Raw genomic sequence first — 13,808 nt, 5'->3', positions numbered from 1 at the left:
CATCTTTTGGAATAGACTGAACATGTGAAAAATCACTGTCCTAATGATAAACAATGTAATAAGTATTGGTAAGACATGAATCCAGCCTCTGCAAAAATGTCTTTTTTTTGTTTTTGCAGCTCAAATCACACTTTTCTTTAGCACATCTTTTCAACGTTTGCTATCCTTAACCCCTCTCTAGATTGCCAGCCATATGGTGAAAAAAATGGCTCTTAGAACTGTTTTCTGTAGAAGTGTAGTGGACATGAATACCAAACAACTTCACAAAACCACTAAATATTTGGCAAACTTCTAGTCTACTGTAATTTAAAAAAAAAATGCTCAAGACAAATGTATATGTCGAAGGGGGAAAAAATCCCCAGGATAAAGCTGTCAATTAATGGATAATTTCAGTTGTCATATATATATCTGTTCCATAAGTCATACTTCATAAAGAGTGAATACTCTTCTAATTAAGCATTTCTGAACCTTAAAAAGCATCTGAATTGCGAGTGGCTGCTGCTCTGGCATTTTTGGCATATTATATACAGGATGTCCGGCCAATTCTCCAGTCTTTGCTCAGATATATTACTGATCCAAAATATTTTCACCAGACACCCTGAAATGGAATCACAAGTTTGCGAATTTCCATTTTGTATATTTTCCTTAGAAAACTGAAAATTACAGCTCATGAGCATTGGTGGTTTGATTGCTCAATGTCCAAACTTAGTTCACTGGAACAAAATAACAGCAAAGGAGCAGAAGATAGTGTCTGGTCTTTGTGAGACAAAATTGTTTAAAAAAAACCAGCTACCTTATTTCTAGTTCAGGAGTTAAAACAGGGAAAATTGGTGCTCCTAAAACACTAATGAAGTGCAGATCAACAATTATGCTACAACTTCTTCAGCAAAGCTACTGCACTACTATAGTGTCATTTCCCTCAACCTGCACAGGTCTCCAAAGGAAAAGAGCCATTTTCAGGATCTTTACACTGCACAATTTTCTCAATTCTCTGAGCTTCAGGTCAGCACTTTTTTTGAGAAACATGTAAGTGAGAGGAAAATTCTCGACAGAGGTCTCATATTCTGATTTCCTTGGACTTTACAGCAAAATTTCAAATGTTCTTGAAACTGCCAAAGAAGAAAAAATGTGTATTATAGTATTACAGATGATAACATAGTCCAGGCTGGAGTTTTTCCTTCCACCCATCCTTTTCGAGACAAATGCTGATCCACCACACCAGCCCATGCTTGGTCCAAGATGAGGCTGTGTTTTGGGGCCACCTCTTCATCTTCCAGAAAACCTCCTGAGTGAAAGAAATACGGAATATGTAAGAGGGCTGTGGCTTTAGTAGTGAATCCCACAGGATATACTATGCTCTGGGAGAAGAATATCGAGTCGATGTTGCCAGAAGCACTCCAAGAAGTTGGTAAAGATTATAACTAGTATGATCACCCAGATGTACAGGTTATTTAGATCTCAAGCTCAGGGAGAGAACAATTTTAGGAACAAGTTCAGATTTGCTGAACTGGAGAGTGAAGTGATAGCCATTTAGAAGGATACCATCATGTAGCCAAAGCTCATAAGTTCCCTAATTCAGACTTTGCGTGAGATTTTTTGTCCAAACTCATGTTTTGACTTTGAAGGTGCTACAAATCCCATGTAACTCTAGTCAGTGAGAATTTCAGGAGCTGGGTCTTCTAGGAAAATCTCAGCTAGGCAGACCAGCTACAGTTTGCAGGAAATGATACAAGAAATACAGGTAGAGCCAACAAGTGCATGAGATCAGGAGGGTACTGCCTGGTTTGGTGTATGATAACAGCCTGGCTTCCTCTGACAGTCCTGAACTCTTGCACCAACCCAACTCTTCTCAAAGCCTGAAAGCCTTTTCTCAATCCTTGCTCACTATAATGTAGCCATCCCCCCAGAAAGCTCCAGCAGGAGTTGATAGGGAGTGTATGGGTGATTTCCAGTCAAGGATATCCAAATATGCTCTGAATAGTAAGCTTTACATAGTGAATATTATTCTCCTTCAAGGAGAATAATATGATGTCTAGTGAGGGAGGGACTGCAAGCCCATGGACAATCATCCAGAATTGTAAAAGAAGGCTATCTTTTATAGTAGTGTATATCAGTTTATAACTACCATTAGAGGGTTAAAGTAACTGCTTACAGACAGGTCATAAAAATAAAGGAACCCTGAGGAGTTCCAGGAGTAGTTTTAGTGGTGGGAACATGGTATTTTTATTCGTTGTTGGATATAGGCTCTCATTAGTACAGCAGCCTCTTCTTTTTGTGCAATATAAAATGGGAGGGAACAGTGTCGCTTTTGGCTGTGTCATCCCAGCAAGTGCTCTGTGTTCAATAAAGGGCTTCAGTCATAAAGACTGCCAGCTCAACAAGTTTCACTGAGGTAAAATAGGACATTAATTTAAAATGTTAAATGTTGCCTCCGCTGAGGCGTGACGACCTGGTTCGGGAACGGCACAGCAGCCACCTCAGGCTGCTCGGGCCAATTACTCACAGACACCAATGTGGTGGACAGTAAAATGGCGTTTATTTTAAAGTTGCGCGGCAATATATAGCCTCGGGCTACGTCATGTCCGTCTGCTTGCATAACGAACTGAGGGAAGGGGGACCCTATCTTTCCGTACAGCGCGTAATCTTCTGACCGCCTGTCCCTATCCCTACTACAGTTAAAGGCTATTCTTGCCAAAGCATGATCTGGAGAATAGTAATGTACTCTGCGTTCGGGGCAAAAGCAAAATTAATATCTTGTGTCCAACTCTCTCCCTTTTTTTCCTGCCACCATGAATTTCTGCAAGGTGAGTGAATGCCAAATAATGAAAGTGATGCATGAGCAGTTTCATTATCTACTTCCAAGTGTCCTGGTTCTGTTCCAGCCAGTGAACTCTTAAGAGCTCATTGAGACTGATTTTTGGCCCTGCTACTTTGGGGTGGCTGTCTGTATCCATCTTACCAACGCCTACATGGCAGTGGAGGGTCTTGCCATGCTCCTATCCTGGCCAGCCTCCCAATCTGAGTTTCTTTCTCCTCACTTGACTGGTGCACACAGGCAAAGATCAAACTGCCCAATAAAAACCCCAAGATGGTTATGGAGGTTCATTTCAGAGTGCCCAGCTGGAAGCTTGCAGCTGCTAGTAAGGATTGCTGTGCCTCAGGAGGCTCACATTGCTTTCCAAAGTTGTTTCTTAAGTAAAGGTATCAGGGATGTTTTAATCCAAACCAGTTCACAGAGGAGGCAAGCTGTCCTTTCATCCTCCAGGGTTGTTTCTGCTGCCATAGAGCTGCTCAGAGGCCTGTGCTGGGGCTGAGTGTCTGCAGGGTGCTGGGACCAGTGAGGACAGTGTGCCCGACCACTTCCTCCACTTCACCACTGGCCTTCTCCTGCTGCCTCATGTGCTGCCAGTGTTTCCTGTCATAGTGCTGTGCTGTTCATGTACTCTCAAAGGGGAAATTGCACATTTTGGGAAGGCCAGATGAGATTCAGTGACCTTAAACCACCAAAGAGAAGATTTAAAGGGTTTTTAAAGCCAGAGCTTTCAAGTACACAGCCTGAAGTTAAATATCTGAATCTGTGTTTGGGCATCAAAATTTTAAAGAGTTGTGGAACCATTCTGGTTTTCCACACTATTCCCCAGAGCCTGCAATTTTTTCCTGGCAGCCTCTTTAGATCTTTAGGAATGGAGTTGCAGTCCCAGCAATCTGGGGAAGACTGAGAGCATCCCTCAAAACTTTGCTGAGTAAGGAACTTGAGGACTGAAATTCGGAAAAAAAGCACAGCAGGAATCTGGGTGCCTATACTCAGAAGCAAGACAAAAACAAGTAAGCAAAATAATTGAAATAAAAAGTAGGTCCTCTCTATTTGTCAACTTCCAGGCCTCACCAGTCTTGTATGGCTTTCCTAAGTACTATAGTTTCCATATCACAGCTAGATACTTAGAGCTGAGATTATTATCTTGGGAGAGGACAGAAGTGGGTTCAAACCTGCTGGACTTGTGAGGATTTTCCTTTTGGAGCCTGTGTTCCACTCCTTGCACTGTGATAGGAAACAAAGCACTGTTCTCACCCTTGCTCATCTTTTATCTTTCTCTAAAGAAAGCAATAGCAGTTATGCCAGCTGCCAAAAGGGACGCGTTGTAGCGAAAACCATGAGATTTCTGCAGTTTTCACTAACCGTGTAAGTGGCAGGACTGTAGCTGCTCTGCTCATTTGATTATTTCTCCTCATCTGTTTTAAGGCAGTTCTTGCTCAGCACACTTTTTTTCCTTACTTGTTTTCTTGTGTGCTTAACTTTCCCCCGTTCCCTGAATAAAGAATTCACTTAGGGCTGTGAATTCCTGTCCTGAAAACTCATGGCAGTGACTTCATTCTCCTGTGAGAAAAGATCCTGTGACAGAGTCCTAACACCTGAAACAGCTGACACTTAACATCTGAAAGACAGATGCATAATCTGAAATGCCTCCCAGCATCCTCTCTGAAGTCCTTTGAGAGAGGCAAAAACCTTTTCTAAGGGCAGTCCTGGCCAGTAATCTCAGATATCTTTATGAGGAAAGGATAAATTGGGCGCAGTTCATCACTACCACTACTAACAGTAGAGGAAGTCAAGAAGAACAAGTAGCATTAGATACCTAACAGCAGCTTGAACATGACTGTCAGTTCTCACTGTCACACTCAGTAAGTGATATATAAGTGGAGCTAGGACAAACATTCCCGATCAACACGGCATCTCTCCCTGTACAGTGATGTACAAAGCATTAGTAAAAAATTCAAGAAATCTGTGCTCCAGAAAGATGAATTCACACTGGAAGATATGTAGAGGGTCAGTAATTAAAATGGGAAGTGAGGAACATGTTTTAGGAGAGTTTAAAGGAGCTGTGTTACTTTGGCCTCATGAGATTAAATTTGAGAGCAGAATGTGATTATTTTCACATACAGAACATTATGGAAGGGTGAGAGTTGCTTACGTGAAATTAGGACATTGGTAGAAGCACATATTGATAGGAGGATATCACAAATGCACAAATAAACACAAAGCGTTTCTAAAATTTCCTTTGTCCCTTTGTCTCTTCACAATATTTATGCTGCAGCAATTGGGGTTCCTTACAGGGGATGCATCACCTGCCTGAGCTCCTCTCCCTCTTTCCACCTCTCCTCAACATTACAATAATTTTTAAAGTTACATAATGTGAGAAACCTGTGAAAAACCTTCTCCAAATACATTGACTGCAAGTTGTCTTTTGGAGGGCATCAATGCGTTGAACCTTTACTCCACAGCAGATTCACCTTGCATGACTGTGTAAAGATAAAGGTTGTTATTCATATGCAATAATAAAAATGTATCAGCCATGGAAATATTTGGAAAAACTCATTATTTTGACTAATAGAGGACAAATAATGAAAATACATTAATATGGATTTATATCCTTCCATCTCTTAAAAAAATTTGGTTGCAATTTAATAATCCTTTTGTAAAAATGCAGTGTATAGAGGGGATGTGAAAGAGTTTTATATATAGGTTTTACCTGCATAATACCGTACCATTATATTGTATCCTGGATACACTACATGATTAACACAGTTCCCCATATACCATAATATGCCAGGCACAAAAAGTGTCCACTTCATGTTCTTATCAGAGCATTTTGGTGTTGAAGTTCCTAAAGTTCCCCTTCCGCCTTCCCCAGAGAAGGTGAAAATACATTATTTCTACTTCATTTTCCTAGGTGTCCTGAGGAAGTTTACCATTGGTAAGGCCCTGGAATTTTCTTCTGATCACCTTTCTTCTTCTGGTCTCTCTGACTGAAACTTTTCTAAGTCTCTCCAGCCCCCTGGTATCATCTTTTTCTGTTATTGGTCAGCAAGTTAAAACCAGTGCAATTCCAGGTTACTTTGGGTCTCTGTGACTGGTCTGGTTTGAAGTCCTGATAGTACCACTGAATGGACTTGGCAAATAATTTTCCTTTAAATTCCTATTTTAAAAAGGGTTCAATGGGACTCCAGTATTTGAACTTCCCTCAGCTGGTCTTCCAGCTGTTATGGGGTGCCACCCCATAAACTTTAGATTTCTCTCAGGCAGACACTCAGGGAAGCTGCTGATACAGTGAGCATGGATATAAAGTGCGGTAATCCGTGTTTTATACAACAATAAAGATACTGCATCCTCATGGCCCCTGCCATTTATCCTGGTCTTCTTGATGCTGTTCCCAGTCAGGAAAGAGATCATTAATCCTTGCTGGGCTTAGCACTGAAGTGGCTCAAGTTTCTGGACACTGTAACTGCTATCTTGAGGTGCTTCCATTCACTGCTCCCATTTCTGCATCATCAGTTTCCAGGGATATTGGGCGTTGCACTAAGTCTAGCACCGTGGTTTTAACTATTCCCCAAAACTGCAATAAAAATGAAAGAATCCAGCCAATTTTTTGATGTCTTTTTCTTACTAAATCCATGAAAACATGGCTCTTTCCAGCACTGGAGGTTTTCCCAACAGCTTTCCTGACAAAAAGCAATATTTAGTTGACTAACAATGTTTGTGTTTTAAAAAAGCTCTTCATAAAAGTGTGAAAAATTAAATGTATTTTCCCATCTGTGCAATTAATTTCTAGGTGCCTAGATATGACCTTTGCCTCCTTGGAGCAGGTTCATGAATGGATACCTAAAGAAATGTGAAATTAATGCATTTATTGATAAAAAATAATAAAAACCTCAAGCATTCTTTTCTAATGGGCCAAAAAAGGCTCGAGAGGCAGACAAAGAAAATAATTCCATTCATTCCTTCAACTCAAGTGACAGATGCAGACATAGTGTTTAACTGAAGGTTCTCTATAAATATTTCAGGTTAATGGCTTTGCACCATTTTTTCTGGTACAGACTCCCCAGTGCTCATTGCCTTTATGATATAAATTGATACTATGAACTACTGAGAATTCTATTCTCCATAAGATGCTGCACCACAGCCCACAGTTTTTGGCCATGTATTTCATTTTAACCTTGAAAGAGACAGGATGACCACTCTGGGAAGCTGTACACCAACATACACTCCCACAAAGACAAATCTGGATAATAATAATCACGTCAGACATTGGTATAGTTTTTTCATTGTAACTGATAAGAGGACTTCAGAAGAATATTCATGAAGAGGATATAAATTAAATCACTTTTGTTAATTACTCATGCTGTGGAAAGAGCCCTGTTTAGGAACCCTATTTTTTTTGATCTCCCAAAAAACTATGAAACCTGCCTGGCCACAAAAAAATAAATGAGTCAGAGAAGGAAAAAAGGAAGGTCATTTTATAGGGAGATATAAGTCTTAGACCTTCAAAGATTTTCATCTGGAGAAGATCTTGACAAAGTCATCCTGAAAGGGCATGCCAAAACTAATGGTGAAATCCTGATCTCACAGTCTCCATGCCAAACTGTCCATCCCATATTTTTCATTCTCTTATGCTTTTAGAGTGTGTGGCTTCTGATAATTACCTTGCTGACAACCAGACCCTTGAAAACTCAGAAGAGAGAAGGTAGTCAGGCATTCACTGCTCTAAACATATTAAGAAATTATCTGTAGTAAAAGAGCTTGTTAAAATATCTGAAAGTGATTTGAAGTTGATGTCTTGAAATAATTCTGAACAAAAGAAGCCTCCTTTGGCAGTTAGTTTCTTCTTGTTTCTTTCAAGCACAGCAGTTCTCAATTGGTTCCTCCAAAAAAAAGGAGGAAAAAAAACTCCTCCACAAAGGGGTTTTTGTCTCTCAGTTTAATTGTCACTTCAATTGTCACTTCTGCAAGAACTTAAAAATAAGTGACTTCTGAATATGAGGATAGGTACTTACATGATAAAATTACAGCTAACACCAGCAGAACCACTGTTTTTATTGCTGCTTTGAAGTGGTGTTAGAATCCATTGATCAAAAAAGCCGTCTGCCCATAGCTGATACTATAAAGGCCAGCTATCATGAAATCACTGTCCTTGAAATTCAGCTTTGCTGAGGGGGATTTTGGGCAACTCCTGTCATCTGCATAGGTGCTGTTTTTCCCAGAGTTGTTTTAAGAGAGCTAGCACTTCTCATGTGACAGCTGTCAGATAGCATGTTTGGACATCTCAATAGATTTATGTCAGCTAAGCAAGGGGGTAATGGTCATAACATAGTTTGGTGCTGTTCCACACAAATTCTGGAATATGGCTAAAATTCTGTATTTTCCTACACTAGCCTTAGCTGCTTGTATCAGTCAATAATGGGTTCTCTGCAAAATCTTTCTGGTCTTTTTCTATTTGTCATCTAGATTTATATTAAGGTATTGGCAATACCTAGCTTGCATATAATGCTTTAATCAGGAGGCCTTGTTGTCCTTGGCTGAGAGACCAATATCATTTACTCTGAAAAACTGAGAGGTTCTGGGACTGAGGCAGCTGCACATCACATGCCGAAGACAATAATTCAGTATTTTGTTTTAAGTTTGAACCATCCTTTTTGTCCACTGGAAGCAGATAACATTTCTGTGTGGAAAATCTAATAGATGACATATGATTAAAGGTTGCAGTAGAATGTTTGCATGCAGGAAAGCCACATTCATTTTGATCAAGCAGCAGTTGAGTCTGATACTCCCCTCACATTTTAGTGCTTGATACTGGTATCTTAATAGTGTTGTTTCTGCATATTTTCTTAAATGAAAAGTTCTACATACATTCTGTACCATGTTTTCCTTGTTTAAATGCACTAAAGTGAATTATCACAGCATAAAACTAGAAAAGGAAACAATTCTTGTTTTAATATGAGTGAGTAATAAATCAGCAGTTTAAACTCAGTAAGTTTCAAAATATCATTAGGTTGTAAGTGCAAAGCACCACTGAGATCTAGAGACTTGTGATAGCTAGAGACATAACATTTTCATAGCATGAAGAATCTCTTCGTAGAAGCTCCAGTTCAGAAAAATGGTACGATGTATTCTTAACTCCCACATCCTTTAAAAGCACATCCTTTTCTGAGCAAGGGCCAGAAAAACAGTTTCATTCCCTCTTGCCCTTCCATTCACAATCAGAAAATGCCTCTGTACCAGCTCAAAACATTGTATACATAGAAAAATATGTGTGTTTCATTGTAGACAGACATATGGATAAATAGTTCTGTCCATTCTAAAATAAATTAATCATTCTGTCTACATTTATTCTTTTTTTCATCTGCTTCTCCCATCTGTTCTCTTCTCTCTCTTCCAGCTTACTCTGTTTTAACAGAGTTTTTCTGTTATCTGAGATCAGGAGTTGGCCCAGCATGTGTTTGCAAATTTTATATTATGTGCCTTAATAAGGTTTTGTTCAGAGGTTTAGTTTTTTCTTCTCAAAATCTCTTTCTTTAAAAATGGATGCAGTATCCAGGCCATTGGCTTCCCTTTTGTGCAAAGTCACAGGGTTTTCCCTTATGAGTGGTCAAATGAGGAATGTAGTGTTAACAGAAACCTGACTGATAGAGCCTTTCAGAGGTGAGTAATGTGCTCAGCTTTCAGTTTTGGGGAAGAATTACTTGACAGCCAGCCATATTTTGGGAGCAGAATGTGGGGTGTTTGTGAGGCAGGACTTGGAGACCTCTCACCTCCTGCTCAAGTGCTTCGTCCGAGAGTGAGCTTTGTACACCACCATGTGTTTTTATATCCACTCTTGAGAGTATGGCCAGGTGTGGCAGTAGTTTTTGTTTTACATAGGTACACATACTCTATTCAAATGCCAACACTTATCAAAGTAGATTAAATAGACTACTATTCATATGGAAATAAAGCTTCTAAGTGGCTGCTTTCATGCCGTTTCTAATTCAAACATTTTTGTGTGGCTTAACCTGTCTGATAAGCAACTGGTATGCTTCTTTTCTTCACCTGCTATGCAGGCATCTTCAATATAAAGAAAAATGCAGCAAATCAAAAATGTCATTATTCACTTTGAAGAGCATTATTTAAGGGTCATGCATTTCTGCCCTGCTTGTCTGTTCTTGCTAAAAGAATCCTAGTTTGCTGCATGTGACATATAAGAACTGTTGTAGGTTTATAGAACAACTTGATGTGTTCCAGGGCTGAACACATTTTTAACAGCCACATGGAAAGCCATAACTCTTACTGGTGCATTTGAAAAGCAGAAAGTTTTCCACTGCAACTGGAGGATCCAATTCTGCTCTTCATACTGCTGCCAAAAATTGAAAGTAACTCCAGTTGAAGTCAGCAACATTGTTGCACTGGAATAATATAAAAATCAGAAATCAGTTTCTAGACAAAGTTTTCAGTTTTAACAATAAAACCAAGAAAAAACCCTTGAATTTGGCAACCCTAGTGTTTCTTGTCTGATCCCTCTGACTCTTCCTTCAGCCACTTGTCTCACCATTCATCCAGTCTCTCACAGGCACACAGCACTGGTTTCAGTCTGTCATTAGATTCATTACTTTCAACTACTCCTTTTTATTTATACTGTCCAGTACATACGCTACTGAATTTGCTTCAGTGGGCTTCCTCTTCCATGCTGTTGGTCAGTTGCAGTCATGTTATTCACAGAGAGAGAAAGAGGCTCTTTGCTTTAAGTTCCTGTGCATAGTCTAGAGGAATTTGGAGCCACCAGTGCTGTCCTGACCCCAGTAGCTCTAGCCTGGCTTGGCAGTGGGGCCCACCTAGGGAGCGCTGACCATCCTTTGTGGGGCAAGAGCCTCCTGAGATCATAGATACTAGAAAATTAAAGGCTTTACTAAGGATGTGTGAAATGCATTTTTTTTAAAAAGCTTTCACAAAGACAGCAAAAAGGGCTCCTGGCAGGAGTGTCCCTTCCCGTGCCAAATTTTATATACATTCTTTAAATTATTAAACAAATTGCATACAAGAAATGGCCTTGTTTTTTCAAATGTGGGCAAAACTTACTTTTCCCTAACTTCCTTCTTAGAAACCATTGAACCATGACTCTTGAAATTTAAAAACACATGAATAACAACAGCCTGGAACAAACAGCGGGCATGGAAAATTCAACTGAACTAGTAAAAGTTTAACTAAGTTATTACAGCATCTTAAAACATGAAATGTCAAAAAGTCTCTTAGTAGCTATAGAATAACAGTGAAGCACATCCAGCATTTAGTTTGGATGGTTGATTAGGTAAGAGCATCACAGGAAGAAAAAAATGGAAATAAATGGATGGTGGGTTGTAATAGGTAGCACACACAAACTATAGAAGTTGTAGAAAAGTTTAGAAAGTATTTCAGAATATATGTGTTAGAAATATATGTGTTTTCTCTAATATATTCTTTTCTAATCATAGGAAGTGTTAGTGGCCTATTTAATAAGAGTAAGAAAAAATGTAAAACACATTGAAATGTTACAAAGCGGTGATAAAGTGATGAATGCTTTCAAACATCTATTTTCATGGCTAAGGAATAATATCTTGGGCAATCTTTTAACTTTTTCATTCCAGTCTGATATTTTTGTAAACCAGGCATTCAACTCTGAGGCAACCACTCCAGTTGCAGTGATATTAAGTCCCATTTCACCCATCCATGACAAGGAAAACTCTCACACATTAAATTATAAAGAAAACAATCACAAATAACAATGTATAGGAAAGGTAGATTTCCACATAGTTTTGTTGGTTTCAGTTTGTTTCCAACAAAACTATGTGGAAATCTACCTTTCCTATACATTGTAATGTGTGATTGTTAGATACCAATTGTACTACTAGTACACATCTAGACCATAGTACAGATGAAGCTTTCTGAAACCCTGTTTTGCACTTGGTTTTTCCACCTATTTCACCCACAGTCCCACATACTCTTTTCTATTGCTGAAAAATGAAGAATAGATTCCCTTTCTTTGCTCTCCAAAAGGAGTTTTGCATCAGAGCAAAAAAATAGCTGGTGTTCACTGAGATGAAGTGGCTCTAGCTGAAATTCTTTGCCTAGCAGCTTACAATTAGTCTTTCCTTCTGAGGAGCAAAGATGTTGGTAACAAAGAGAAAGCAACCATTTACTGTCCTATTCTGTTATTATACCCACACAGTGGCTTATGAAAGGTCATCAGTCTCCAAGGGTGTCAGTACAGAACCTACCAAAACTACTGAATTTCCCTGTTTCTTGGGACCTGATCTTGTCTAGGACTCAGGAGTAACTATACATTTTTTTGGTCCCTCTTGTTGTCTATCTGTATTGCAGATTATTCCTATGGATATACATCTGTATAAATGAGACATCTTGGTCTTCTCATTAGTTAGTTCTTGGGTAGCAAAAAATAACTTGGGACAGTTGTACTCCTCCTTCCCCACCTATTCTTGGAAAAGCTGTTTGTGTCTTTTGGGGAGCATCAGCTCAGCTTGGTCTCTTCCAACCATTCCATTCTGTCAGCCAATTTTGCTCCCTTATCCTGTACTGTGAGGTTACCAACACATTCCAGGGATTTATTTTACTAGACAAAAAACAGCAGCTTCTCAAGACTCTGTAATCAGCTATAAATCCAGCTGGACCTCCGAATAGACACTGGTGCAACTTTCAGCATTTTCAACAGTAATGACTTAGATCGCACAATAATAGAAAAAATATTAGATTTTCTTTTATTGAAATAGAAGGGAATAAGTCCCAATCCATACAGGATTCTTTCCAGAGCTCCACACAGATCTTTCAGCAACAATTGCCTGTCTGAAAGTCTTTATAAAAGCTGGAGCTTTGTTGTATGCCAAATACGGAACATTCTGATAAAAGTGTAGAAAAGCATATTCCAAAGAAAGGAATGCTTTTCTATTTAATTCCCTGAGAATATTTCTTTAGCTTTGGGCTTAATTTCTCTTCCAATATACTTTTCCAAAAAAAGGGCTTAATTTGATTTCATACTATCTCTTTAACATGAAACAGCAGAATGCATCCTAATATTTTCTCACTTGCCTAGATTTGCTTTTCCAAATATGTGCATTTATTGAATGAGGTAAAACCAGATTGCATTCTGTTTAGGCAGCAGATGTGGCAGAAATCTTCAGAAATTCCATGTAGATGACTAAGACTCTGTGTATCCTACATGGTGTAGCACCATGCTAGGGTGTAGCACCCAAGATGTTGCATGGAGAGACACTGACAATCTAAGGAGAATTTTTCAGTGGAGAGAACTTTCAAAAAATGGGTTCATTTTCAGTAGGTTGATATGCTCCTGACCTTGCCAGACATGACGGAATACATTTCAACTCATCTCCCAGCCAAGACCTGTTAATTATCTCATGATTTATTTATACTGTAATTGTCTTTCAGTGTTATTATTTTCTACCCTCAGCTGGAAAGATGCATTTTCTCTGAAAAATTGTGAAATACTTTCATCATTTTCAATTTTCATTTCTAATTTTGATGGCAGAGGGATGGGTGGTATCCTTTTTATTGTGTTTCATGTTGTATTAAAAAAAGTTACTCAAAGAATCCGATGGCCTACACAGTAATGGTTGCACATGGTCATTATTAGTGATTTCTGGCATTTCTGGAGCTGGCACCCCTAAGGACTATGCTCTATTTTACCCAGGGCAGAACAAGTCAGGGAGAAGGACTGTGGCCATTAGTTTGGAAAAAAATGCACAAAGCAGTAAATCAAGAAAGAGCAAAAATTGTAATCTTGATTTCTAGCGTTGGTTGGTCAGAAACCATCTCTGTGGTTGTTTCTGCTTAAGGAAAGAATATCTTCTCACCAGAATGTTAATGTGTATACAGTCCCTCTGTTTCGTGTCCTTTTAAAGCCCAAGGCCTTGTTTTTGGTTTCACTTACATTTGGGTTTTACTTTAGCAGGCTAATTTGAACAAATATATGTCTGCTGTGAATGTGTCACATTTG

Source organism: Haemorhous mexicanus, chromosome 2 (genome assembly GCF_027477595.1).
Source record: "Haemorhous mexicanus isolate bHaeMex1 chromosome 2, bHaeMex1.pri, whole genome shotgun sequence".
Classification (NCBI taxonomy): domain Eukaryota; kingdom Metazoa; phylum Chordata; class Aves; order Passeriformes; family Fringillidae; genus Haemorhous; species Haemorhous mexicanus.
Note: the sequence above shows the minus strand (reverse complement) of the source record.